This window comes from Callithrix jacchus, chromosome 15, assembly GCF_049354715.1.
Source record: "Callithrix jacchus isolate 240 chromosome 15, calJac240_pri, whole genome shotgun sequence".
NCBI lineage: Eukaryota > Metazoa > Chordata > Mammalia > Primates > Cebidae > Callithrix > Callithrix jacchus.
In genome coordinates, this window is record NC_133516.1 from 23,689,754 (window position 1) to 23,716,257 (window position 26,504).

The window sequence follows — 26,504 nt, forward strand, 5'->3', positions numbered from 1 at the left end:
TGGTTAGAACTGCTGTGGTGATTGTGGCCCGCCTCTGTATTGGCAGAGTCTCTGTTATGGCGGGTTGCCTAGGCAACGGCAGGCTGTGTCAGCAATGGGAGTGTACCTCAGTAGGGGCGGAATACCTCGGTAATGGTGGACGCCCCTCCCCCACTGAGCTGCACCATCCTGAGTTCAGCTGTGCCTGCAGTGAAACTCTCAACCCCGAGCGTTTCAAATCGCTGTTTTGTTTGTCCCTGTGAGGGTGGGACCTGCCGAGCCTGATCACCTGGCTCCCTGCCTCAAAGCCCTTTTTTTTTTTTTTTAAGTTGAACCATTGACTCTCTCCCAGGTGTTTCAGTCACCTGCTGATAGGGCACTGGGATCTGTGTGATTTCCCGTGCAGTGACCCACTGCGCCAGCTCAAACATCGCTTCCTGGGAATCTCCTCATCTGGCTCACTGTCCAAGTCCGGTTTAATCAGATGGATATGCTAATCTGCCCTCCCAAAATCTCAGATTGCCAGTTTAACAGGGCACCCTGACCAGTGCGTTTCATGCAGAGTGCCACTGCACTGCAGCACCAGCCAAAACGGCCACACCAGCCGAAACAGCTGCACTGGCATCCCGTGTCTCTCCTACACCGGGGAATTTCCCCATTCTGTGGGCAACAAAGATCCATCTGGAAATGCAGCTTGCACTCACCCTCTGCATCTTCACTGAGAGCTGCAATCCTGAGTTGCTCCTACCGTGCCATCTTCTTTTTTGGTAGTCAAGAACTTCCTGGCTTTCAAAATGCCCTCTGATTCTTGCCAACATCTGAAATGGAATGGTAGAGGTATGAAAATAAATTTTAAAAAATTTCCAAAGTCATGTTTAAAGAGAATAAGCCTGGGAACAAACACTTGAAGGTTTGGTGTTTTTGTTTTTTAAAATAGTTTTGTGCTTCTTTTCACTTGGAACATATCACTTTATCACAAGGGACATACATATCAATCAGCTTGGTAATGATGTTACCCCCCAGATAAAGGCCCACTGAGTCACCTGCTAATGCAACCAGAATGACAGCCCTGGCTTAGGCAGTAATTAACTACAGGACTTGGGGTAGTGACTTAACTTATCTGCATCTTAGCGCCCATCCATGTAAAAGCTATTTGGATACCATCAGACATGAGGGATGAAGATGGGTGAGTGTTTGGTGTGTGTAGAGAGGAGAGTAGGAGAAGCTGTTGCGATGTTGTAGATTTATTGTCAGCCCCTACCTATAGAAATTTTACAACAGAGATTTGCAACCTTTTTGGAGGAGAAACTATTTTCAGTTTCCCGTAGTGTGTGGTAGGAATTCAGTCACTCCTCTAATTAAAGTCTAAATGGCTACCACTTTTATGATAAAGTCTAAATTTCTGTCCTTTTTTTTTTTTGGTAGAGGTTTAATAGGCAAAAGAAGCTGGGGCTCAGTGGCTCCTGCCTGTAATCCCAGCACTTTGGGAGGCGGAAGTGGGCAGATCACCTGAGATTGGGAGTTTGAGACCAGCCTGACCAACATGGAGAAACCCCACTATTGGTGGTGCCTGTAATCCCAGCTACTTGAGAGGCTGAGGCAGGAGAATCACTTGAACCCAGGAGGCAGAGGTTGTAGTGAGCCGAGATTGTGCCATTGCACTCTAGCCTGGGCGACAGAGCGAAACTCCATCTCAAAAAAAAAGGGCGGGGAGGGGGCAAAAAAAAAGAGAAAGGAAAATAGCTTTTTCTCTAGTGAGTGAGAGGGGACTTACAAGAGGAAAGGCCAGTTGAGGGCAGAAGCGCTGGACTTTATAGTCTAGCTTGAGGAGGTGGAGTCAGATTTACACAGGGCCCACAGATTGGTTCAATCAGGTGTGATGTTTACATAGTGCTGGGGAAAAGCTGGCCACCCCACCCTAATAATGAACTTTCCCCTTGATGGTTGCCATCTTGTCTGGTCCTTACTGTGCACATGGCTGGCAGAGAAGGGAAGATGGAGCCGCCATCTTGAACATGATTGGCATAATTGCCATCATCTGTGTCTGCAGCTCGATTTTTTTGTAGGCTGCTCTTCGTTAGAAGGAAAAATAATTTGAGGCCGCTTTTCATTAAAAGGAAAAATTTTACGAAGACTTCCATACTCTCACTATCTGCTTAAGTACTTTCTTCTTAACTCCTGTATCATCCCCCCTCTGGAGTGGTAACCTAACGGCATTAGGGGGTGTTGGATGATGACTCTTTCTGGCTTCTGCTTGCTGAAAAGGGGCATTGTGTGGGGAATAGCAGCCAGGGCTCCTCCTGGGGTTCATCTAAGGGTCCTCGGAAGAATGACGTGTCCATGCGTGGTTCTGTCTGCAGCACCGTTTGGAGTTTGATTGCTGTCGGCCATTCCGATAAGTTGCAACACTCCACCAGATGTTGCCTTTTGATGAATGTTGTACTCGGGCCAGACGGTGTCCCCAATATGAAGCAGGTATGTTGTCTGGGGTAAACATCTGGAGTTCGTTGTCTTGCACCAGGAAAACTTAGGACACAGACACACATGAGTTTAGGAGCTGAGGTTTAATACAAAAAAAAAAAGAGAGAGAGAGAGAAATAAAGGGAAAGAAAAACAGCTCTTTTTCTAGTGAGAGAGAGGGGACTTCTGAGAGGAAAAGACCCAAAGTCCAGATTTCTTTAACCTGCCCAACAGGGATTAAAGACAATACCGCTTTAGGCATATTTTAATTTTGTGTGTGTGTTCAGGCTTTATGTACAAGTTACCTGGATCAAATTAATTAAGCTAAAAGAGTTTTTGTGAGCTCAGTTAGATGGAACTTGTCTCAAAATGCCTGAGGATCATCTAGCTTGGGGGCTGATCCTCTGAATCGCAGATTACACGGCAGTTGCTAGGTTTATGTTTTGCCCCCAAAGGACTCCCAATCTATAGCTCCAGGAGAGCTATGCTTTTATTCTCAAGCTTATTTGATGTGCATGAATACAAAGAAGATGCCCTTGAAGTGCTGGCTGGGCGACTTCATTAGAAGAGTTTGTCATCTCTGCACCTTGCTCTGAACTCCTGTGACCTCTCATATAGTGCTCACAGCAGAAAGATCTTTCAAGCAGGAAAACTGCTGTGAATGTCAAACTCTTGGATGACCCTGACTCTCATCCCCAGAGCCTGGGGTCCCTGGCAGTCTGCCAGGCTTCTTGGAGGTTAATTTCTGCAAAAGTGAACATACATACAATCAATTCCCAATAAGGAGACTGTTCCTCTGGCATATAGAATATGTCGTATGGGAAAGTGCAGATTTCAAGAGCCTCTGAATTGTTGAGAGAAAGTGTCTGTTCAGCGTGTGACTGGAATCAGATTCCTATTTTATTCTCTTGCATTACTCTATTTTCTCTCTTTTGCATTTAAGTGTTTAGAAATAAAAGTATGCAAATATGAGACATGGGCTGCTGCTGTAGAAACAAAGTGGGATAATTATTACTTTGTATTCCGAGCAAAAGAAGGCTAGACATTTTAATTCTAGAGATCTAAGTATGGAAATTAGAAGGAATGAAAGTTAAATGGGGAAGAATACATCCTAGGATAAAAAGATCCCCAAAGCTAATGTGTCCAAGATGTCCTTGTTTATTTTTTAACACAATTGACAATTGCAAATGATTTATTTTAGGAGACTGCCGTTAGTAACTTGCTCACCTGTAAACTATACATCATGCCTTGGAACACCTGAGGTGGGTTATGCTCACTTTCTGGCGATTTCGAGAGGGAATGGACAATTTCAGTCACTGGTTTAAGTAATAGAACCAAGAATTAAATTGCAGATGACAAAGTATTCCCTTGGCCTGTAGTTTTGAAAGTCACTTTCCAGTACAAATATTCCAACAACAAAGGGAGCAGGAGAATTTGTTTCTTCACGGCTATTTATTCTCACCTCTAGTTCTGCCGTTTTGCTGCTAGTTCTGATGTCTGCCTGGGAGAGGAGGAGCCTGTAATGAACATACGCAACAACAGAAAAACCATAGACTGTTGGAACTGGGAGACCAAAGAGCCCGGCCTCCTCTGTGTCTAGCTAAGGATTCCAAGTCCCCAGAGGAAAAGGGACATACTTAAAGTTGTAGAACTGGTATGAATGGGGAATGGAGAATGGGGAAAGACTCAGGGAGAATGTTCAAGACAGAGGGAATACTTGTGCAAAGTCTCCGAAGCTGGTAGGAGTTTTGGTATATTTAAGAACCCAAAAGAGGACAGACGCGGTGGCTCATACCTTTAATCCTAGCACTTTGGGAGGCTGAGGCGGGTGGATCACCTGAGGGTGGGAGTTAGAGACCAGCCTGACCAACATGGAGAAACCCCATCTCTACTAAAAATACAAAATTATCCCGATGTGGTGGTGCATGCCTGTAATCCCAGCTACTCAGGAAGCTGAGGCAGGGGAATCACTTGAGCCCAGGAGGCGAAGGCTGCACTGAACTGAGATCATGCCATTGCACTCCAGCCTGGGCAACAAGAGCAAAACTCTGTCTCAAAACAAAACAAAACAAAAATCCAAAAGAAAGCCACATGTGGCTGGACTACAAGGGCTGGGCAGAGGAGGAAGCTGGAGAGGAATCCCCCAGCTGTATTTTAAGAGCAATGGAAATCTTAGGCAGGGATCTGCCACAACTAGATTTGCGTTTGAAAAACATCTGTCTGGCTGCTCTGGAACACTTTCAAGGTTCTTGGACTCTGAGAGAGCAACCACAGTAGCTTGGACCAGAGTGGAGGAGGCGGAGATGATGAGGGATAGAAGAGAAGGTAACCTCTTCCCCAACCATCGGGGCTAACTCATGTTTCAACATATGAAGAGAATGTTGGATTGGATGTCTGGCCACGTAGCTTGTTTATCTGAGAACTTTTTGAAAATTGGTGTAGTCATTTATTGCTATAAACTTCCCTCTAAAAACTGCTTTTTTTTTTGCATCTTGTAAGTTTTGATGTGTTACGCTTCCGTTTTAATTTGTCTTAATATTTTTAAGATTTCCCTTTTGATTTCTTCTTTGATCCATTGCTTGTTCTGGAGTATGCTGTTTAATTTCTAATATTTGTGAATTTTTCAGTTTTCCTCCTGTTAGTGACTTTGGTTCTCATAGAAAAGATAATTGATAGGATTGCAGTCTTCTTCAATTTGTTAAGAGTTGTTCTGTGACCTAACATACGATCTATTGTGGAGAATGTTCTTTGTGTGGTGGAGAAAAGTACATATTCTGTTGCTGCTGGACAGACTGTTTTGTATGTCGGCATACCTCATTTTGCTGTGCTTCACGTTATTGTGTTTTGCAGATATTGCATTTGCTACAAACTGAAAGTCTGTGTCGACCCTGACTAGAATAACTCTCTTGGTGCCGTTTTTCTGACAGTATATGCTCACTTCATGCCTCTATGTTACGTTTTGATTGATAATTCTTATAATATTTCAAAAATTTTCATAATTATTATATTTATTATGGTGATCTGAAATCAAGTATATTTGATGCTACTCTGCAGTTGTTTTGGGGCACCACAAACTGCAAGCCTATAAGACAGTGTTAATAAATATGTGTTCTGACTCCTACACTGACTAGCCCGTTCCTGTCTTTCTCTCTGTCCTCAGGCTTCCCTATTTTCTTAGACACGATAATATTAAAATTAAGCCAGTTAATAACCTTACAGTGGGCTCTAATGGAAGAGTTGAGCGTCCCTCAATTTAATTCAAAAGCTAGAAATAATCACGCTTAGTGAGGGAAGGCACGTGGGAAGCAGAGACAGGCGAAAAGCTAGATCTCTTGCACCAAACAGCCACGCTGTGAATGCAAAGGAAAACTTCTTGAAGGAAATTAAAAGTGCGAATTTAGTGAACACACAATCATTTTAAAAAGTGGAACAGCCTTATTGCCGATATGGAGAACGCTTTAGTGGTCTGGATAGGCGATTCACCATAGCATTGGCACACCTTTAAGCCAAAGCCTAATCTAGAGCAAGGCTCTTAATCTCTTCAATTCTGTGAAGGCTGAGAGAGATGAGGAAGCTGCAAAAGAAAAGTTGGAAGCTACCAGAGGTTGGTTCATGAGGTTTAAGGAAAGACGACATTTTCATAACATAAGAGTGCATGATGAAGCAGCAAGTGCTGATGTGGAAGCTGCTGCAAGTTACCCAGAAGATCCAGCTAAGATCACTGATGAAGGTGGGCCACACCAAACAACAGATCTTCAGTATAGCTGAAGCAGCCTTGCACTGGAAGAAGATGCCATCTAGCCTTCAATAGCTAGAGAGGAGAAGTCAATGCCTACTTTCAAAGTTTTCAAGAACAGGCTGGCTTTCTTGATAAGGGCTAATGCCGCTAGTGACTTTAAGTTGAAGCCAGTGCTCATTTACCATTTGAAAAATACTAGGACCCTTAACAGTTATGCTAAATCTACTCTGTCTGTGCTCTAGAAATGAGACAAGGCATGGCTGAATCAGCACATCTATTTACAGCATGATTTACTGAATACTTTAAGCCAATGCTGAGACCCACTGCTCAGAAAAAAAGAGATTCCTTTCAAAATATAACTGATCACTGACAATACATCTGATCACTCAGGAGCTCTGGTAGAAATGTACAAGAAGATGAATGTTTTTAAAAAATTTTATTTATTATACTTTAAGTTCTGGAGTACATGTGCAGAATGTGCAGGTTTGTTACATAATTATACACGTGCCATGGTGGTTTGCTGCATCCATCACCCCATAATCTACATTAGCTATTTCTCCTAATGCTATCCCTCTCCTAACTCCCACCCTCTGCTATCCCTCCCCTAACCCAACAGGCTCCAGTGTGTGATATTTCCCTCTTGTGTCCATGTGTTCTCATTGTTCAACACCCACTTATGAGTGAGAACATGTGGTGTTTGGTTTTCTGTTCTTGTGTCAGTTTGCTTGAGAACGATGGTTTCCAGCTTTATCCATGTTCCTGCAAAGGACTCATGCTACCTGACTTCAGACTACGCTGCAAGGCTACAGTAATCAAAACAGCATGATACTGGTACCAAAACGGAGATATAGACCAATGAAACAGAACAGAAGCCTCGGAAATAATGCACACATCTACAACCATCTAATCTTTGACAAGCCTGACAAAAACAAGCAACGGGAAAAGGATTCCCTGTTTAATAAATGGTGTTGGGAAAACTGGCTAGCCACCTGCAGAAAGCTGAAACTGGATTCCTTCCTTACACCCTATACAAAAATTAACTCCAGATGAATTAAAAAAGACTTAAACATAAGACCTAAAACCATAAAAACCCTAGAAGAAAACCTACACAATACCATTCAGAGCAAAGGCATGGGCAAGGACTTCATGATTAAAGTACCAAAAGCAATGGTAACAAAAACCAAAATAGGCAAATGGGATCTAATTAAGCTAAAGAGCTTCTGTACAGCAAAAAACAAACAAACAAACAAACAAACAAAAAAAACAAAAACAAAAATTGTCATTAGAGTGAACCAGCAACCAACAGAGTGGGAAAAAATTTTTGCAATCTGCCCATCTGACAAAGGGCTAATATTGAGAATCTACAAAGAACTTAAAAAAATTTACAAAAAAAACAAACAACCCTATTAAAAAGTGGGCAAAAGATATGAACAGACACTTTCAAAGGAAGACATTTATGCAGCCAACAAACATACGAAAGAAAGCTCATCATCACTGGTTGTTAGAGAAATGCAAATCAAACCCACATTGACATACCATCTCATGCCAGTTAGAATGGTGACCAGTAAAAAATCAGAAGACAACAGATGCTGGAGAGGATATGGAGAAATAGGAATGCTTTTACACAGTTAGTGGGAGTATAAATTAGTTCAACCATTGTGGAAGACAGTGTGGCAATTCCTCAAGGATCTAGAACTAGTAATACCATTTGACCCAGCAATCCCATTACTGGGTATATACTCAAAGGATTATAAATCATTCTGTTATAAAGACACATGCCCACCTATGTTTATTCTGGCACTGTTCACAATAGCAAAGACTTGGAACCAACCCAAATGTCCATCAATGATAGACTGGATAAAGAAAATGTGGCACATATACACCATGGAATATTATGCAGTCATAAAAAAGGATAATGTTGTTTTTATGTCTGCTAACACAATATCTATTCTGCAGCCCATGGATCAAGGAGTGTTTTTAACTTTCAAGTTTTGTTATTTAAGGAGCAGCTTTTACTGTAAGGCCATATCTCTCACAGACAATGACACCTCTGGTGGATCTGGGCGAAGTAAATTGGAAACCTTCTGGAAAGGGTTCACTATTCTAGATGCCTTTAAGAAGATTAGTGATTCATGGGAGGAGGCTGAAATACTAATATTAACAGGAGCTTTGATGAAGTTGATTCCAACCTTCATGGATGACTTTGAGAGCTTCAAGACTTGGGTGGAGGAAGTCCTGCAGATGAGGTACAAATAGGAAGATAACTAGGATTATTGGAGAAGCAAAGCTTGAAGATGTAACTAAATTGCTGTAATCTCATGACCAAACTTGAATGCATGAGGAGTTGCTTCTTATGGATCAGCAAAGAAATGGTTTTTTTGAGGTACAACCTATTCCTGGTAAAGATGCTATGAGCATTGTTGAAATGACAACAGATAATTTAGAATATTACATAAACGTAGCTGATAAAGCAGTGATAGTGTTTGAGAGGATTGATTCCAATTTGAAAGAAGTTCTAATGTGGGTAAAATGCTACCAATAGCATCATATGCTATAGAGAAATCTTTCACAAAAGAAAGAATCAATAGCAATGTTGCAAACTTTAATGTTATCTTATTTTAAGAAATTGTCACAGCCATCCCAGCTTTAGCAACCATCCCCCGATCAGTCAGCAGCCATCAACATGAAGGCAAGAACCCCCACCAGCGAAAAGATTATAACCTGCTAAAGGCTCAGATGATCAGTATCATTTGTTTTAGCAATAAAGGATTTTAAAATCAATAATGTACATTTTAAAAGATGTATTGCTATTGCACAGATAATAAACTACAGGATAGTGTAAACATAACTTTTTATATGCCCTGGAAAACCAGAATATTCCTGACTTGCTTTATTGTGATATTTGTTTTATTACAGTGGTGAGCACTGAACCCACATATGTGCATGGTATGCCAGGATGTCTGGTAGTTCCGTCTGGGTTATAGTGCTGTTCAAGTCCAGTGTCTCCTTATTGATTCTATGTCTGGATGATCTATCCATTGTTGAAAGTGTGATATTGAAGTACCCTACAATTATTGTATTGCCGTCTGTTTCTCCCTTCAGATCTGTTACTATCTACTTTTTATATTTGAGTGCCCTGATGTTGGGCATATATAATTTGCAATTGTTATAGTTTCTTGATGAATTGAAGCCTTTATCATTATATAATAACCTTTGTTTCTTGTGACAGTTTTTGGCATAAAGTCTATTTTATCTGATAGTAGTACAGCCACTGCTACTCTGTTTTAGTTTCCATTTGCAGGGAATATCTTTTCTATCCCTTCTCTCTCTTTCAGCCTATGTATGTCTCTAAAGTTGAAGTGAGTCTCTTGTAGGTAGCATATAGCTGAGCCTTGTTTTTTCTTTTTTTGGGCTAGAACCATTTTAATATAATTATACATATCTGCCAAATCCAGGAAGAAAAGGTTTATGCATATATAACTTTTCCAGTTAACATGTGCAAGCATAAACAACAATGATCACAGTTTAGTAATCCATCAGGGTCGGGGCAATTGACCAATGTCTCTTTACTGCTAGGCTTACCAACAGTAAATTACAGATGAATTAGTGTCCTTTTGCTTCTCTTCTTTCACTCTCCTTGTCCAGAGACATTTTGTCATAAAGTTTCAGTGCAGCTCACCTCCAGCCAAAGGTAATCTTTTTAGATCAGTACTCAGTTGCTCTGAATTTTGCTTATAATTATAACCTATTTAATCACAGAAGAACCCCTGCAGAGGTGGAGTTCAAGGTTGCATACAATAACAGGAGATCACAGTTTTGACATCTAGCACAGATTAAAAACCACAGATGTACCATTTATAAGACACACACTGATTGTCTCTTAAACTGCATATTGACTCCTTATGAACATTATTTTTAAATAAAGTAGTGCATCTAGGACAATCAGTCACACAATTCACACAGCCCTGAAAAGTTTTTTCAGTGCCAACTACCAGTTGGTCATGAAATGTGAATGAGCTGGAGACACTGTTCATTCCTAAGATTCAACCAAGGATTGGCTAAAACCCTAGACACCTCTCTTAAGAAGGCTATGCTCTTCCCTCCCTTCCTTCACAACTTAGTTTTGTTTGATTTTATTTTTGGTGGTGTTTGGTTGCACATGGCTAGAATGCTTTTGATTACTTTGCAAATCAGGAAAACCAATTATCTAAAACTATGACAGGATCTTAAGTAGATTGGTTTGTCCATTTCAGGTTGCTGGTTGGTAGGCCCCTCTAAGGCCCTTCATTTTTTCCTTCTATGCCTCTTGGAACTTTGATCAGATGAGTCTGAGCATCATCCCATCTAACTCTTTTAACCAATAACTGGCTAAAACTGGAATGTCCAGCTCAGTATATTTAAAAATCACCCACAAAAAGAGGTTCTACAGGTCTTCACAAAACCTGGAATTTCCACGAGGATGCCTGATCTTTATAATCCAAGCAGTCAGCATTGAAGGTAAGCTTCCAGGAGGCAGTTCGGTCCTTATAATCCAAGCAATCGGTGGTTGAGTTAAAGCCCAAGCTTGAAGCTCCATATCCCTGGGTGGAAATAGAAGCTGGGGACTGATTGAGATGGCTGGTGACTGCATTGGTACCCATGGGACTGAGTGTGGCCCCTGGTCTGGGAAGCTGGTGATGCATAGGAGTCAAATAAGATCCACAGTCCATGCCCCCAAAGTAGGAAGTTGAGCCAGCATATCCTTGACTATAACCTGAAGCCTGAGTATAGGTCATGGGATAGGACCTCTGTATGCAGGAAGAGGAGGTGGACAAGGGATCTGACAGTGGGGAGATGGAAGCTGGGCTCCAGATAGACACAGGAGCACTGTTGCTGGCAATGGTTGGGACTGAGGTGCTAGAGCGGGGAGTGAATTGGCCACTTGCTCCACTCTCGGAACTCACTGACCAAGCTGGAGAGGTCTTCTTTTTGGCAGGTCTCACTTTGTTTTGACCTCCATTCTGCTGTTGTTGTTGTTGCTGGCGGCACTTAGCTCTTCAATTCTTAAACCATACCTGCACCCTGGACTCGGGCAAGTTGATTTTCAGTGCCACCTCCCCTCGCATGAAGATGTCTGGGTACTGGGTCTTGGCAAACAGTGCTTCCAGCACATCTAGATGCGCCCGAGTGAACATCATCCTCTCCCAGCGCTGTTTCCAGGGGGTGGCCGGGTAGCCCACAGAGGGATGCATCAAGCCCATACCCGAAGTGGTCAGACTCAGCCCATTGACTGCGTAAGGCGGTTGCTTAAGATAAGACATCATGCTAAGGTTGTTTGGCCCTAATCGGGGGTACCCAGCTGGAAGATCTTGATGCGCCGGGGGTGGACAGGTTCAGAGTCCTTGGTGGGTGGGAATGGAGCAGCGGAACTAAGGGCAAAGCAAACAAACAGAGGTGCTGGTTTACTGCTTCCGAGGCGGCCGAGCCTTGTTTTTAATCCAATCAGCCATTCTGTCTTTTGATGGAAAATTTAATCCATTTACATTTAAAGTAATTATTGATAGGTAAAAATTACTATTGCTATTTTGTTAATTGTTTTCTAATTGTAGATCCTTTGTTCCTTTCTTCTTCTATTCCTGTCTTCCTTTGGAATTTGATGATTTCTATAGCGGCACTGATTTCTTTCTCTTTCTGTTTTGTGTATTTAGTGTGGGTTTTTATTTTGTGGTTATCATGAGGCTTACCTGAAACATATTATGTTTATAACAGTCTATTTTAAGCTGGTAACAACTTAACTTTTATGATGTACAAAACACTACTTTTAATCCTCCTCTCACCTTATGTTTTTGATGTCACAATTTACATATTTTCATATTGTGTATCCATTAACAAATTATTACAGCTATAGTTATTTTCAGTGGTTTTGCTTTTTAACAATCCTACCTCTTTCTAAGGCCCCTCTAATGTTTCCTTATTTCCCAAATTCTGGGCTTTTAGAATTCTTACTCCTCTTCTGACCGTTGGCATCACCCTGTCTAGATTATGAGCTGATGGAAAGCAGGGGCTGAGCTTGTCCCATGGAACGTGTTTGATCAGAGTTTATTCCTTTATCCTTGTTTTTGTCTTGGGAACCTTTTCTGCTTTGGCCTAGCCTCATTTTTGGCACAAATGATTAGAATTGCAAGAACGTCTCACTGGTTCACCTGCCTCTTTGTCTCCTGGAGGAAAGCAATGGTCCAATAAGGTGGCCAGGCCTGCGTGCTTTCTTCCTTACCCCTCAGTGGGCACACAGCCTCTGCCTTGGGAGGCTCCTTCTGCTTGGGCTTCTGCTGATTCTGTCCTTTTCCTCCAGCTTCTGCTTCAGTGGCTGTGTCTGTTGTCCTGTCTTCTCTCCTCCTGTCTGCTGCTCTGTGTTGGCTTCAGCTTCTGCTTTCCGTGCTTTGGCTTCTCCCTTTTCTGCTTCTGCTTTTTTTCCCCAGCTACTTTTTCTGTTTCTGCTTCTCATCCTCGCTCTGCTACTCCCCGCACCCTGTCCTGCTCTTCTACCCTCTCTTCTGCTTCCCACACTGCTTCTACTGCAGTCTCTGCCTGTGCTTCTCCTTAGCTATTCCTTCTACTTCTGCTCCTTTTTTCCTCCTGTGCTTGCTTCTTCGGCCTCTGCTTTTCCTTTCATCTACTTCTGTTTTTGCTTTTTCATCCTTTTCCTCCTCCTCCTGCCCTTTTCCTCTTCCTCCTCCTGCCTCTCCTGCTGCTTCTACTTAGGCTTCACTTTCCACTTTCTCTGCTTTTGCTGCTTCTCTGTCTGCTGCAGCTTCTCCTTCTTCCACTATGACTACATCTCCCTCTTCTCTCCACATCCTGTTTTGCTCTCCCCTCCTCTTCTTTCTCCCCTTCCTCTTCTCCCTCCTGCTCTGCTTTTTCTGCTCCTGCTTCTTCTGTTTGCTCCTTCTGCTTCTTCTCTTGCTGCTTTTGTTTCTCCTTCCATGGCTACTACATCCTCTTCCTTTCTCAGTTTCTCTCTCTCTTCCTCTGCATCTGTGGGTGCAGCTTCTGCTTTCTAAGCATCTACTGCTTTGTATGTTTCTGCTGCTTCTACTTCTGCCTTTTCTGCCTTTTCTGCTGCTTCCATGCCCACTTCTTTTCTGCCTCTGCTTTGGCAGCTGCTGCTGTTGCGACTCCTTCCTTCTTTTTTCTTTTCCTTTCTCCTCTTTCTTTATCTTCCTCTGCTTCTTGGGCCTTTGCTTCTGGTTCAGCGTTTGCTGCTCCTTTTCCTTCTCCTCCCACTCTGCCTTCTCCTCCTCCTGTCTTCTTCTTCCGTCCCTCCTCTATCTTCTCCTACTTCTTGTCTTCTACTCATCTTCCTCCTCCTCTGTCTTCTCCTTCTCATCTTCCTCCTCCTCCTGCTCATTATTGAACATGCTAAGTTTTCTTTTTTTTTTGAGACGGAGTTTTGCTGTTGTTACTCAGGCTGACGTGCAATGGCATGATCTCGGCTCACCGCAACCTCCACCTCCTGGCTTCAAGCAATTCTCCAGCCTCAGCCTCCCGAGTAGCTGGGATTCCAGGCACGCACCACCCTGCCCAGCTAATTTTTGTATATTTAGTAGAGACAGGGTTTCACCTTGTTGACCAGGATTGTCTCGATCTCTTGACCTCGTGATCCACCCGCCTTGGCTTCCCAAAATGCTGGGATTACAGGTGTGAGCCACCTCACCTGGCCTGAACATGCTAAGTTTAAGGTGCCTGTGAAACAGTTACTTACACTTTCTCTAGGGCTTTCCAGGGTTCTTTAAGAGCTTCAAAGTTTCTACCAACGTGGGACTTGCTGGTTGGCCAGTCTCTTTTAGTAGGTGGCAGATAATAATAAGACCTCACAAAGGAGCAGTACTCTACAATAAACCCAGTATTTACAAACCATTATTTTATTTGTAGAATGGGGAAACTGAGGCTCACAAAAATTTTCTACTTTGCAAGCCTGCATAGAAATAAGTGGAGCTTTTAGAATAACCTAGAGCTCCCTTTCCCAGGGTTTGCCATAGGGCCTTACTTTTTTAAAAAAAATTATTATTTTAATGCACTTTGTTTTTTAGAAGCTGCTATAGGTTGACAGCAAAATTGAGAGGAAAGTACACAGAATCCCCACAGGACCTTATGTTTTTACAGAGCTTGAAAAGTCCCTTTGAAGCCACGATTTCACCGGTTTAAGGATCACTTGAGAGGATAGCAGTCCAGAGAGGGAAGGGATTCAGTTATGCACACCCAGCAAGGTAATGCCACCAGCTTGAGGGCCCCAGCTCGCTGTCCAAGGGCTCAGGAAGGTAGTGAGGTGCTACTCAGTGGTATTCAGAGAAGTAGTGAGGCAGTGAGTGGTAGGTGTGGGCATTGGGCCAGCTTCTCCTCAGTATGTCACCAGTTCCTCCCACTCACATCCCCGCATGAGATAGTCATCCAGATCTAGTTCTCTGAGTTTTTCCATCCTTCAGGAAAATTCTAGTGACCTAAATCTTGGGCAGAAAACCAATAAACACAGGAGTTGCTTTTTAAGAAAAACTCAGTTGATAGGCTGAAAGTGCCACGAGGCCACAGGACAATTAGAGTATGCTGGGCTCCAAATGCTGAGCAGATGCCATCCTGGTTGGGAGCCAGGCCCTGGGAATAGAAACACCAGCCCTCTGTGCCAGCCCTGGCAAGGCCCTGCAAAGCAGCTGGTCTCCAGCCAGTTTCTCCCCTCTGTTGCCAACACTGCACAGGCCCCAGGAGAATGAAAATTGAATTTGGCAAAATTCACATTCATGTCTTTGGAGAGTGGGTGAGAGTCTCATCCTGGGAAGTAGTAGGTTATCAGCCAGCCCCATGAGGGGAGGGCTCGCCTTCCTTTACTCACCATCATATCTCCGGCGTCGAAATCAGTGCCTAGCATACCAGAGGTGCTCGGAAATGTTTGTTACTGACTCTTTACAAGCTGAAGACAGGGAAGGGAGCTTTCACCACTTTCTAAGACTTCCAATTCCCAGATGTTTCTGTCTGTAGGACTCTAGATGGGTTCTGATTAAAAACCTGCTGTTGTGGGGGATGGTGGGAGTGGTTGTCCAAATAACGAGATAATGGCTTCCACAGTCAGATTCACTTTTAGAGGAGGCTCAGGGTGGAAGTACTTTGAAAGGGAAGAGGCAGCCCGGCTGAGTCTTGGGGCTTGCAGGAAGGGAGGAAAGGGGATGCCACAGAGGTGTCTTGGGCATGGGAAGAGAGCCCAGGGTTGAACTATAGAAGGGCTTGTGGAAGAACTCTTGTTATTTGGCCATTTGCCAAGCATCCGTCTATGGGCCTCTTCTTTGTGATGGGTTCTCCTGGGAAAGTACTGCATCTCTGTGTAGAGCCCCTTTTCCCTTGCTCCTTTTAGAGTAAGCCCTTTGAAGAGTGCTCTTAGAAGACATGCCTTGCCGTGTACCTGTCATCCCAGCTACTCGGGAGGCTGAGGCAGGAGAATCGCTTCAACCCAGGAGGCAGAGGTTGCAGCGAGCTGAGATCGTGCCACTGCACTCCAGCCTGGGTGCCAGAGTGGGACTCCATAAAAAAAAGAAAGAAAGAAAGAAAAAAAAAAAGACATGCCTTGCAATCTCAGAGTGCAGATGGCTAAAGACACAAAGTGCCACTGCTGCACAGGCTCCCTGAACAGAGTAACCCCACCCTAGAGGCTCCACTGGGGTTACTTCTGCCTACGAATAAGGAAATACTGCCAAACATGTTGATCGGTGCCTGCAGTGTGGGGCAGAGAAAGTACCATGATGGTTCAGGAAGACAGGTGGAAGCCTCTGGAGGGGGTGACACCAGAGCTGGTCCTTGAAGTGTGGGGCATAGAAGGGCAGCATAATCAAAGGCGAAGAATCAGGGCTGTTGTGTGAGTCACAGGCCACCGCGTTTGGCTTGAGGCTCAAGGAAGTGGGAGCAGAGGTTGGGAATCTAAACTTGGGCCAGGCAGAGCACCATGGCTCACACCTGTAATCCCAGCAATTTGGGAAGCCGAGGCAGGAAACTTACTTAGAAATGGAGTTTGAGACCAGCCTGGGCAACAAAGCAAGACCCCATCTCTAAAGAAACTTTTGTAAATTAGCCTGGTGCAGTGGTATGCGCCTATAGTCTCAGCCACTCAGAAGGCTGAGGCAGGAGGCTGGCTTGAGCCCATGAGCCTAGGCATTCAAGGTTACAGTGAACTATGATGATGCCATGGCACTCCATCCTCAATGACAGGACAAGACCTGTCTCTATAAACAAGCCAACAAACCAGGTCAGAGATGTATGTGTCCTCCTCACCCCACTCCCCCTTTGCTGACTTCTGGTGAAGAGAATTAGAGGATAAGTTCATCATATTCTGTAGTTCATGACATACTCTCATCACTGGTCCCTACAGAGTCCCTCTCTTGATTTGCTTATGTATTCTCATTTCCCCATCTATAGGGGGATGGCTTCTAATACAGTTGTCAGCTCTCTTTTTGTCCATGCATGTTCTTTTTTTGTTTGTTTTGAGACAGAATCTCACTTGGTTGCCTAAGCTGGAGTGCAATGGTGAGGTCTTGGCTCACTGCAACCTCTGCCTCCCACATTTAAGAGATTCTCCTACCTCAGCCTCCTGAGTAGCTGGGATTACAGGTGCACATCACCATGCCCAGCTAATTTTTGTATTTTTAGTAGACAGGGATTCACCATGTTGGCCAGGCTGGTCTTGAACTCCTGACCTCATGATCCGCCCGCCTTGGTTCCCCAAAATGCTGAAATTACAGGCATGAGCCACCACAGCCAGCTGTTTTTTGTTTTTTGTTTTTTTTGAGATGGAGTCTCACTCTGTCACCAGGCTGGAGTGTAATGACATGATCTTGGCTCACTGCAGCCTCTGCCTCCTGGGTTCTAGTGATTCTCTTGCCTCAGCCTCCTCCGAGTAGCTGGGACTACAGGCCCATGCAATTACGTCCAGCTAATTTTTGTATTTATAGTAGAGACAGAGTTTAACCATGTTGGCCAGGATGGTCTTGATCTCTTGACCTCATGATCTGCCTGCCTCAGCCTCCCAAACCACTGGGATTACAGATGTGAGCCCCTGCGCCTGGCTGTGCATGTTCTTTTATGAATGATATTGGTGCTTAGTTCTTAGGATATATGTTGTTTCAATGTATGTAAAGGATTTGGGATTTTGTATATCTTACTCTGCTGCTGGCTTTTTTTGTTTGGCACTAGGATTTTAAGATTCATTCATACTACCAAGTGTGCATACAGGCAATGACTTCTAAGTGCTGCATAGTAACACTGAAGTACACCCACTACATTCTGCCTGTCTGCGCCCAGGGATGGACATCCATGTCACCCACAAGTGGTTCCTTAGCACAGGAGTGCCATGTTGAGAGCTGACTTTCAGGCAGGCTGGTGGCCTGGCAGGGCTGACCCGTGTTCACCAGTCAATGAGACACTGGTGAGTCCAGCTTGGATATGTCCAGCTGGACCTGAGTGGCTGTGACTTCAGATACTTAAGGGACATGTGAGGCTTCTTACAGGCTGTCTGCATTCTTAGTAATGCGTAATGTGGCAACTCATGGGACAAATGTTAGGTCTCGGTGCTAGCTTTGGAAGGATAATGTGTTCTTTATGTGTGATGAGGAGTTTAGGAAGCAAACCTAGGAGATGTGTTTTCCTGAAGGTTGGGCTGTGAGGAAATGTGGTCTTTGATTTGATGCCAGGACAGGGTGGGATGGGGCAGCACATACCCACAGCAATCAGGGGAATGGCATTAAATGGAGAAGAGCGTGTGTGTGCATGAGTATGAGTGTGAGTACGTGCCAGAGTGTGCAAGAGTGTGACTAGTTCAGAAGGGTAGGACGTGAAAGTGGCATAGGGACAGGGCGTGGCTATGAGGCTCTCTTTTTTTTTTATATTTATTATGTTTTATTTTTTGAGATGGAGTCTGGCTCTGTTGCTCAGGCTGGAGTGCAGTGGTACGATCTTGGCTCATTGCAACCTCCCACTCCCTGGTTCAATTCTCCTGCCTCATCCTTCCAAGTAGCTGGGATTACAGGTACGTGCCCCCACGCCCAGCTAATTGTCTTGTAGTTTTAGTAGAGATGGGGTTTCACCAAATTGGCCAGGTTGGTCTCAAACTCCTGACCTCAGGTGATCCAACTGCCTCGGGGGAAAGTGCTGGGATTACAGGCATGAGCCACCGTGCCTGGCCGTCTTCTTTCTCTCTTTTACCCATCCAACCTTGCCACAACTCAGAGAGAGCCTGCTGCTGGATCCCCACTGAAGCTTCTAACGGAAGAGCCACAGAGTAAGCTGTTATTCTTCATTTACCCAGGTTGGCTCCTGTGTGTGCTTCCTGTATGTCTGGAGAATTTGTTTTCAATTTAGGGAGACAGTCACTCTCAAAGAGGCCAGCAGCTCCACTCCTGGCACAGCGTGTCTGTGCATCTGAGCCTGTAAAGAGGGTCCTATAAAGATGCTCAATCAGCCATGGACACTATTTTACTTCTCGATGCATTCCTTTCAGGCTGGCCAAAGCTTGGAGGGTACAGGCAGGGGGAAGGGCACTGGCAGGGGGAAGGGCACCGATGTGAAGCAGTCCTAGAATTCCAGGCATTTCCTTTCCAGCTCCAAGACCCACAGATGCCGTCTCCAAGGCAGGTTGCAGATTAGATCCAACCAAGGTCCTGGGAATCTGAACGTCACCTCTATTAATGATTTCCATGCATTGTCATGTCCCTGGGAAAACCCTATCAGTAAAAGAATGAGCGTGGTTCTTCAGTTTCCTCAATTTGGAGTGCAGTTACTTCCATAATGGCTGATGTCACTGTGGAAGTAGCTGCAGATGCCTGCAGCTCTGGGGCTGGCAGTTCCTGGAGGGTGCGGCCCATGCCCATCCTGTTCACTGCTGGACCACAGCATCTAGTACAATGCCTGGCATACAGTATAGAATAGACATTCAATATGAATTTGAGGAATATCTGAAATTATGTGGCAGGGACTAGAGAAGGAATCTGACTTTACAGGGAAAAGGAGATTCAGAGAGTTGAAGGAGTTTCTCAATTTTATTGTTGAAAGTTCCTGGTAAATTACTTGATATGACACTTTGACAGGACACCCTTAAGTTATGGGCAGCTTTGATTGCTAGAATGTTCTTTAGAAGCAAGCAAACACTCCTTGATGGAATACCGTCTGGATGTTCTGCTCTAGATGTAGCCTCAGTGCTATAATATACACTGAGTATAATATAAATATAGTATAACAGAAATATCTATCTATCTATATAGATGTGTGTGTGTATATATATATATTTGCTCTGTAATTCAGGCTGAAGTGCAGTGGCATGATCCTAGTTTACTGCAGCCTCAAACTCCTGGGCTCAAGTAATCCTCCCACCTTAGCCTCCCGAGCAGCTGGGACTATAGGTGCACACCACTTTGCATAACAACTTTTTTTTTTTTTTTTTTAAGAGATGGAGTCTTGCTATGTTGCCCAAGGTGGTTTTGAACTCCTGAGCTCAAGCGATGCTCCCACCTCAGTCTCCCACCTGAGCCACCGTCCCTGACCCAAAGCTAATATTTTGGAGCATCTTCTCTGAGCTTGGTGTTGTTTTAGCTGCTCTCCTTGCATTATCTTCCTTAATTCTCATTGTAGACCTTGGAAATAAAGCCCCAGTAAGCAGAAAAGGAATCTAAAGTTTAGAAGGGCAAATGCTTTAACCAAAGTAAATGGTCCTCCCTCAGCTGGGGAAGCTGCTGAGCAGACACCCTTCATTTAGAGGAGAATGGGAGAAGCCCTTCAAACTTTCAGCCCTTCACTCTTAGATCAAGTCTACTCTTTAGAGGACATTTACATTTTATTCTTAGTGCTTTTCTGAAAATTTCAGTAATTTTTAAATTTTTTTATAGTTAGAATATGAATTAATGTATCATAAAAATAAGATGGAATTTTATACAGAAAGCTGGCTCGAGACTATTATTTTCTTTTTTGGAGATGGAGTTTCGCTCTTTTTGCCCAGGATGGAGTGCAATGGCAAGATCTTGGCTCACTGCATCCTCCCCCTACTGGGTTCAAGCAATTCCTCTTCCTCAGTCTCCGAAGTAGCTGGGATTACAGGCACCCGCCACCATGCCCAGCTAATTTTTGTATTTTGAGTCGAGATGAGGTTTCATTATGTTGGCCAGGCTGGTCCTGAACTCCTGAATTCAGGTGATTCCCCCCGCCTTGGCCTCTTAAAGTGCTGGGATTACAGGCCTGAGCCACTGTACCTGGCCAGCTTGAAGATTTTGTAATAAGCGGACTAGTTGAATACTGACACAGAATTCATGTTCACATAAACAAATAGCAGTACCTTAAAGTAAATTAAATCCGTTGACAGATGGTGCAAGTGAAAGACTGTGAAACGATGCATATAGTTGCTGTATTTAAGCTATTAAGGGCTCAAGGGCATGCTTTTGCCTTGGAAATAAATCAAACTCAGAAAAAGACAAGCCAGGCCCACCGTATTCATGCAGGCATCTTCAGGTGATGGGAAGGGTGGTACACTTGCGGATTCTTCTTGGCTGGTCCAGGCTTTCCTTTGCCTTCCCCAGGATGGCCTCTGAGGCCCTCTACCTTCCTCTTCCCTCTGTTCTCGCCATTGCTCAAGATTTCTCACCTAAGTAGTCTTTTTGTCCCTCTGACATGAGCAGGCTATTCCTATTTCTGCCTCAGAGTCTTGGCACTTGCTGTCACCTCTTTTCAGGACTCCTCTTCCCAGATCTTTACATGGCTGGCTCCCTGTCTTTATTAAGGTCCCAGCTCTGGCATCACATTCTCAGGAAGCCTTGCCTGACAATCCTCGCTGAACAGAGGTACCTTTCTGTCTCCCTGCTCTGGTTACCCTGGCCACTTTGTATCCCACAACAGAGTATGACTCTATTCTATCTCTTTATAACATTTGTCTTGAATCAAATGATCTTATATATATAACTGCTTCGGTGTTCCTTGCCACCTTTCCCTTTGGACCACTCAATGAAAGCAGGCACTTTTTCTTGTTCTCCATTGTTTCCCCAGCGTCTGTGCTGCACTGTGTACAAAGGATGTGCTTAACAAGCATTTGTCAAATACGTCAATGACTGAATACTTGGCTGAGCAAATGAGCCATTGAAACTGGAGGCAGTACATTAAAAAGGAGTCGGGACTGAGGAATGAAGACACGGCACAAAAGTTCTCACCCCCCTCACTCCATCAACACAGGCCACTGATTTTGCAAACACCCCTTGACCTCTTTAAGCCTCAATTTCCCCATCAGGAAAATGGGGATAACAACACCTTCCCTTTGTGCCTCCCCAGGTTGTGAGAGAGGAGTGGATACCACTGTTAGTGGCTTCCATTGTGCTCAGTGGGAACACACATCTCCAGGCAAAATGTGCAGGAACAGCCCAATTTGGCTGCCTTGTGCATTTCTGTTTTTTGTTTGTTTGTTTGTTTGTTTTGTTTTTGTTTTAATCAAGCAAAAATTGAGTGTTTCCTGAGCACTATTAGATGCCCAGAGCTCCTAGGGACTGGGGTCTGCCTAAGAGGCAGGGTCCTGGCCCTTGATTTAATTGGGAGTAATTAGTGAGTAATGCCAGCCCACACTTTATTAGTCATGGGTCTAACAAGCTGAAATGAATCAAGGGCAAAAAAAACCCATTAACTATAGCCATATTTACACTTTTGTTGTCAAAAATTAGCTTGGTGTGGTGGTACATGCCTATAGTCCCAGCTACTCAGGAGGCTGAGGCAGGAGAATCGCTTGAACTCAGGGAGTGGAGGTTGCATTGAGCTGAGATAGTGCCACTGCACTCCAGCCTTGCCACAGAGTGTGACTCTGTCTCAAAAAAAAAAAAAAATGGGTACCTGTGAGACATTGAGCGTGGTGGACACATGGGCATGCCATGCATTCTGGCTGAGAGCAAGTGTTCTCAGCCAACCCCTCAGACCCTAACTCCACAGACCTCCATTTCTCAGCAGGATGACAAACAGACCGTCCGAGCAGCAGGAAATTAGAGAATTGCTAAGACAATCACCCAGCCTGGCTGGCAGCATTGAAAGAACTAAAAGTGAGCCTCCAAGAGTAAGGAATTAGGAAGAAAAGAACCCTGACTTCAGAGGGTGATGGAAAGTTAGCAAAAGATGAGAGCACTGGCCTGAGAAAGGGGAGGGAATAAGCAATCATAACTAGTCAGTTGCCTTCCTAAAGTCCACTGATTTTTTTCTCAGGAGGTTCAAAGCACTTGCCAGCTCCCTCTGAGGTGGCTTCTCCCCTGCCTCTGTGATGGGCATTGGTCAGATGATGGGGATGTGCCACTCAGGCAAAGCAGAGAGGCTTTGTGGGATGGTGGGGAGAGCCCTGGACAGGCCAGTGCAGTCAGGTGGCTGTGTTCAAGGCCCATTTCTGGATAAGTCGCAGGCCCATTTCTGGATAAGTCGCTTTCTCTGAGGCTCAGCTTTCTCATTGTGTCTGTAATGTGAGAGGTCGGCCTGCAGTCGCTTGGACCCTGCTCCCTTCCTGCCTCACTGTCCCTTGCATCTACAGCTCCCCTCTCTCTACCCCCCAGTTCTTACTGCACCCCCTCACCCCTGCTTCTTTTCTGGTTTCTCCTCTCCTCCCTCATTCGAAACATTGCCCACTGCTGGTCACTCCTTCTCCATCTCTGACTGCAACTGACCCTTCCTCTTCAAAGCCCTCTTTCTCCAGTTCTCAGCAAGCCCTCCCTCCATTCTCCTGAGCAATCCGAAGCCACACAGGGTACTTCAGTGCAGCTGTCCCAGCTCTGGCTGCTCATAAGACACCTGGGCTCTGTTTAAACCTGAAAGCCCTATTCACCCCAAGCCAATGGAATCCAGTGTCTTTTCAAGGCTCTGCTAGGGATTCGAATGCTCTCTTAGGGCTGAGAACTAAGGTGGCCCACACCTCTCTGTCCCATGTGGACTAACCTCCTCCCTTTATAAAAACAAAGTCAAGGCCCTTCAAAAGCCATTTTTTTTTTTTTGAGACGAGTCTCTGCCTATTGCCAGGCTGGAGTGCAGTGGCTTGATCTTGGCACTGAAATCTCCGCTTCCTGGGTTCAAGCGATCCTTCTGCCTCAGCCTCCCAAGTAGCTGGGACTATAGGCATGCACCATCATGCCCTGCTAATTTAAGTATTTTTAGTACAGGTATGATTTCACCATGCTGGCCATGCTAGTCTTGAACTCCTAATCTCAAGTGATCCACCTGCCTCGGCCTCCCAAAGTTCTGGGATTACAGGCGTGAGCCGTGACACCCAGGCCAAAAGCCATTCTTAATGACATCTCCTGGGTTTGGTTGCCTTTTGTCTTTTTTTCTTTCCAAAAAACTTTTGGCCGTCAAGCCCTGGGAGTTAGTGACATTCCTCAGTCAGTTCACAGCGCATTTTCACAATTGGTCCCTGCAGGTCCCCTCTTTTCTTGTACCAGAGGTGATTATCCCCAGGATCTAATCTGATTTTTTTTAACCCATAGACCATCATTTTTATATGTTTATCTTTTTGTTTGAACATGTTCTGCAAAATGTGTTCTTTTACTTATATGTACTTTTTACGTATGGAAATGATGTGTTCTCTGTCTGTCAGTGACTTGGCTTCCTGATGCTCCAGAGGCACATTTTCCATAAAGACGGTGCCCTGAACTCACCATTCCTCTTCCTGGGAGAGCTGAAGCAGTTCCTCCACCAGGGGAGCAAACATTGTTCCAGGCTCAAAAATACTGTAGCAAGTCAGGAAGATGCACAAGTGTAGAATTCTAGGACCTTGACCCTCCACCCCAAAGAGGGGCACTCATCTCTGTGTTCTGGGAAATGGCAGTCTGTGTGTCAGCCAGATAAACACGTAAGTTCCGGGGCGTCGGATAAACATCTGTCCCCACCCACCTTGTCTTGTTGGTCTCATTTTCACAATAACTGATGTGGCTTCCTGAGTTCTTGGCCACTTGAAAAAACAACCAAGAGCAGCAGTCTCGAGGCCCGCAGGACCCTGCTCAGCCAGCTCTGGGCAGCTGTCCATCAGCACCCCATGCACCCAGAGAGCAGGCAGTAGGCCAGCACCCTGGACGGCTGGTACCGAGGAGCTCCATCTGTCCATGTGTCCCCAGGGCTGGGTGAACAGGCAAATCTCTTTACAGTGCTGACAGTGGACAGTGGAGCCTGGTGCTGAGACCATCTGACCCGATCTTGAAAGGACCGCATTCTCTTGCCACTCTCTGGCAGATTCCAGCTTGGAGACTGTTTTCTGGAGCTAGTTGTCTCATGAACTCCAGCCTGCCGGCTGTGAGATCCAGCCAGGCCAGTTTTATGGCCAAGAGAGCAACCAGTTGCTATCTTGAGCTGGAGCAAATGCATTATCTTCAGTTCTTTGATGCAAAACTAAAACCGAAACGTCTCCGTTTTTGGTATGAAAATGATGCATCTGGACAGAGGGCTGGTGTGTTAGACTCAATCCATGCCCCTCATCTTGCGGGACTGAAACTGAGGCCCAAGGCACTCACTTGCTCAGGGTCGCAGAGTTAGCAGAAGAGTCCCCAGTTGAACTCAGCTGACCTGAACCCCAGGCTGCCCTTTCAATGCCCCAGCCTTTGTTCCAGGTTTTATCTCCCACAGGGCTGCTTGTCCTCATCAGTGCACAAGAAGCTGAGACTCTGCAGGAGGGGGCCGCCTTCTCTCTTGTGCTGTGCTGTTGAGTGTAGACCACAGAATGTGGAATACCTTGCCCTGGGTTTTTGTCCAGCTTTGCTGTGTATTTCAATCTTTGAGCTTCAGTTTCCAACTCTGCGAAGAAGGACTAGCGATAGTTATGATATATGCATCAGGAGCTTTAAAACAGTCATAGCCTTTAACCCAGTGATTTGATTTCTGGGAAATTATCCTGTAAAAGTGATTCACAAAGTTTGATGCTCATAATATTCATTGTGCACATAAGAAATCTCCAAAACAGTATTAAAACTCACAAATAGAGTATGATTCCAAGTGGGTTAAGAAAAAAAAAGGAAGCCAGGCACAGTGGCTCACACCTATAATCCCAGCACTTTGGGAAGCCGAGGCAGGCGAATCATCATCTGAGGTAAGGAGTTCGAGACCAGCCTGGCCAACATGGTGAAACCCCATCTCTACTAAAAATACAAAACTTAGGTGGGCATGGTGGTGGACGCCTGTGATCCCAGCTACTTGGGAGGCTGAGGCAGGAGAATCACTTGAACCCGGGAGGTGGAGGTTGTGGTAAACCTGGGCAACAAGAGTGAAACTTTATCTAAAAAAAAATTAGATGATAGGAATTTTTTGACTCTGTTATAATTTTGCGGGACCAGTGTTGTGTATACAGTCAATGACCAAAAATGACCAAAATGTTACTATGTGGCACATGACTGTATATGACTTTTAAAAGCAGCAAAGCAAAGCTTTAAAAAAATTTTAAGCATCAAAAATGAAAGAAGGAAACATTTAAAATTCTAGCCTGTTTAACAATGTTCTCAGCTAGTTTTTTCAACATCGATTTTCAGGTTAATTCTCACAACAGCCCCCGGAGTAAGGTATGAACTTGGACTCCATACCTCATTTACAAATGAGGAGGCTGAGGTGAGAGAAGGGAAGAGACTGTTTCTACCTGGGAGTGGAGGGGTCAGCAAGGGACCAGACTTCAGGCTGTAGTGACAGGGTTCCTGCCACCAACATGCCTGCTCCTTAAAGCAACAATGTCAAGACTAACCAAGGATGGGGCAGGACAAATGCTAGGCAGTATGAGACCTGTATGTTAGTGGGACAGACAGCAGAGGGGGTGCCGGGGGTTCCTGACACCCTTCCTCTGGCTAAAGCAGAGAAAGGGGTAGACACAGGCAGTATCCACAGAGAGGCTGCCTGGTGCCTGGACTTGACCTGTGGCTTTTTTTTTTTTTTTTTTTTTTTTGAGATGGAGTTTTGCTCTGTCGCCCAGGCTGGAGTGCAATGGCATGATCTCAGCTCACTGCAACCTCTGCCTCCTGGGTTCAAGCGATTCTCCTTCCTCAGCTTCCTGAGTAGCTGGGATTACAGGCACCTGCCACCATGCCAAGCAATTTTTGTATTTTTAGTAGAGACAGGGGTTTCACCGTGTTGGCCAGGCTAGTTTCAAACTCCCGACCTCAGGTGATCCACCTGCCTTGGCCTCCCAAAGGGCTGAGAGTCATGAGCCACCATGCCCAGCTGGCCTGTGGCTTTTAAAGCAGGACTTGGTCCTTGAGTTCATAAAGTGGGCACTGAGTTGCATTATCTGTGGGGGGGAAGGGTATGGTGGGGAGGAGGGACAGGAGTGCCAGGGGCAGGCAGGGTA

At 44.9% G+C, this 26,504-nt stretch overlaps 1 pseudogene; it reads right to left on the minus strand.

Moving 5' to 3' along the window:
• Window positions 1–10,611: 10,611 nt before the first annotated feature.
• Window positions 10,612–11,487, minus strand: LOC100399502 (homeobox protein OTX2 pseudogene; annotated as a pseudogene).
• Window positions 11,488–26,504: the final 15,017 nt, after the last annotated feature.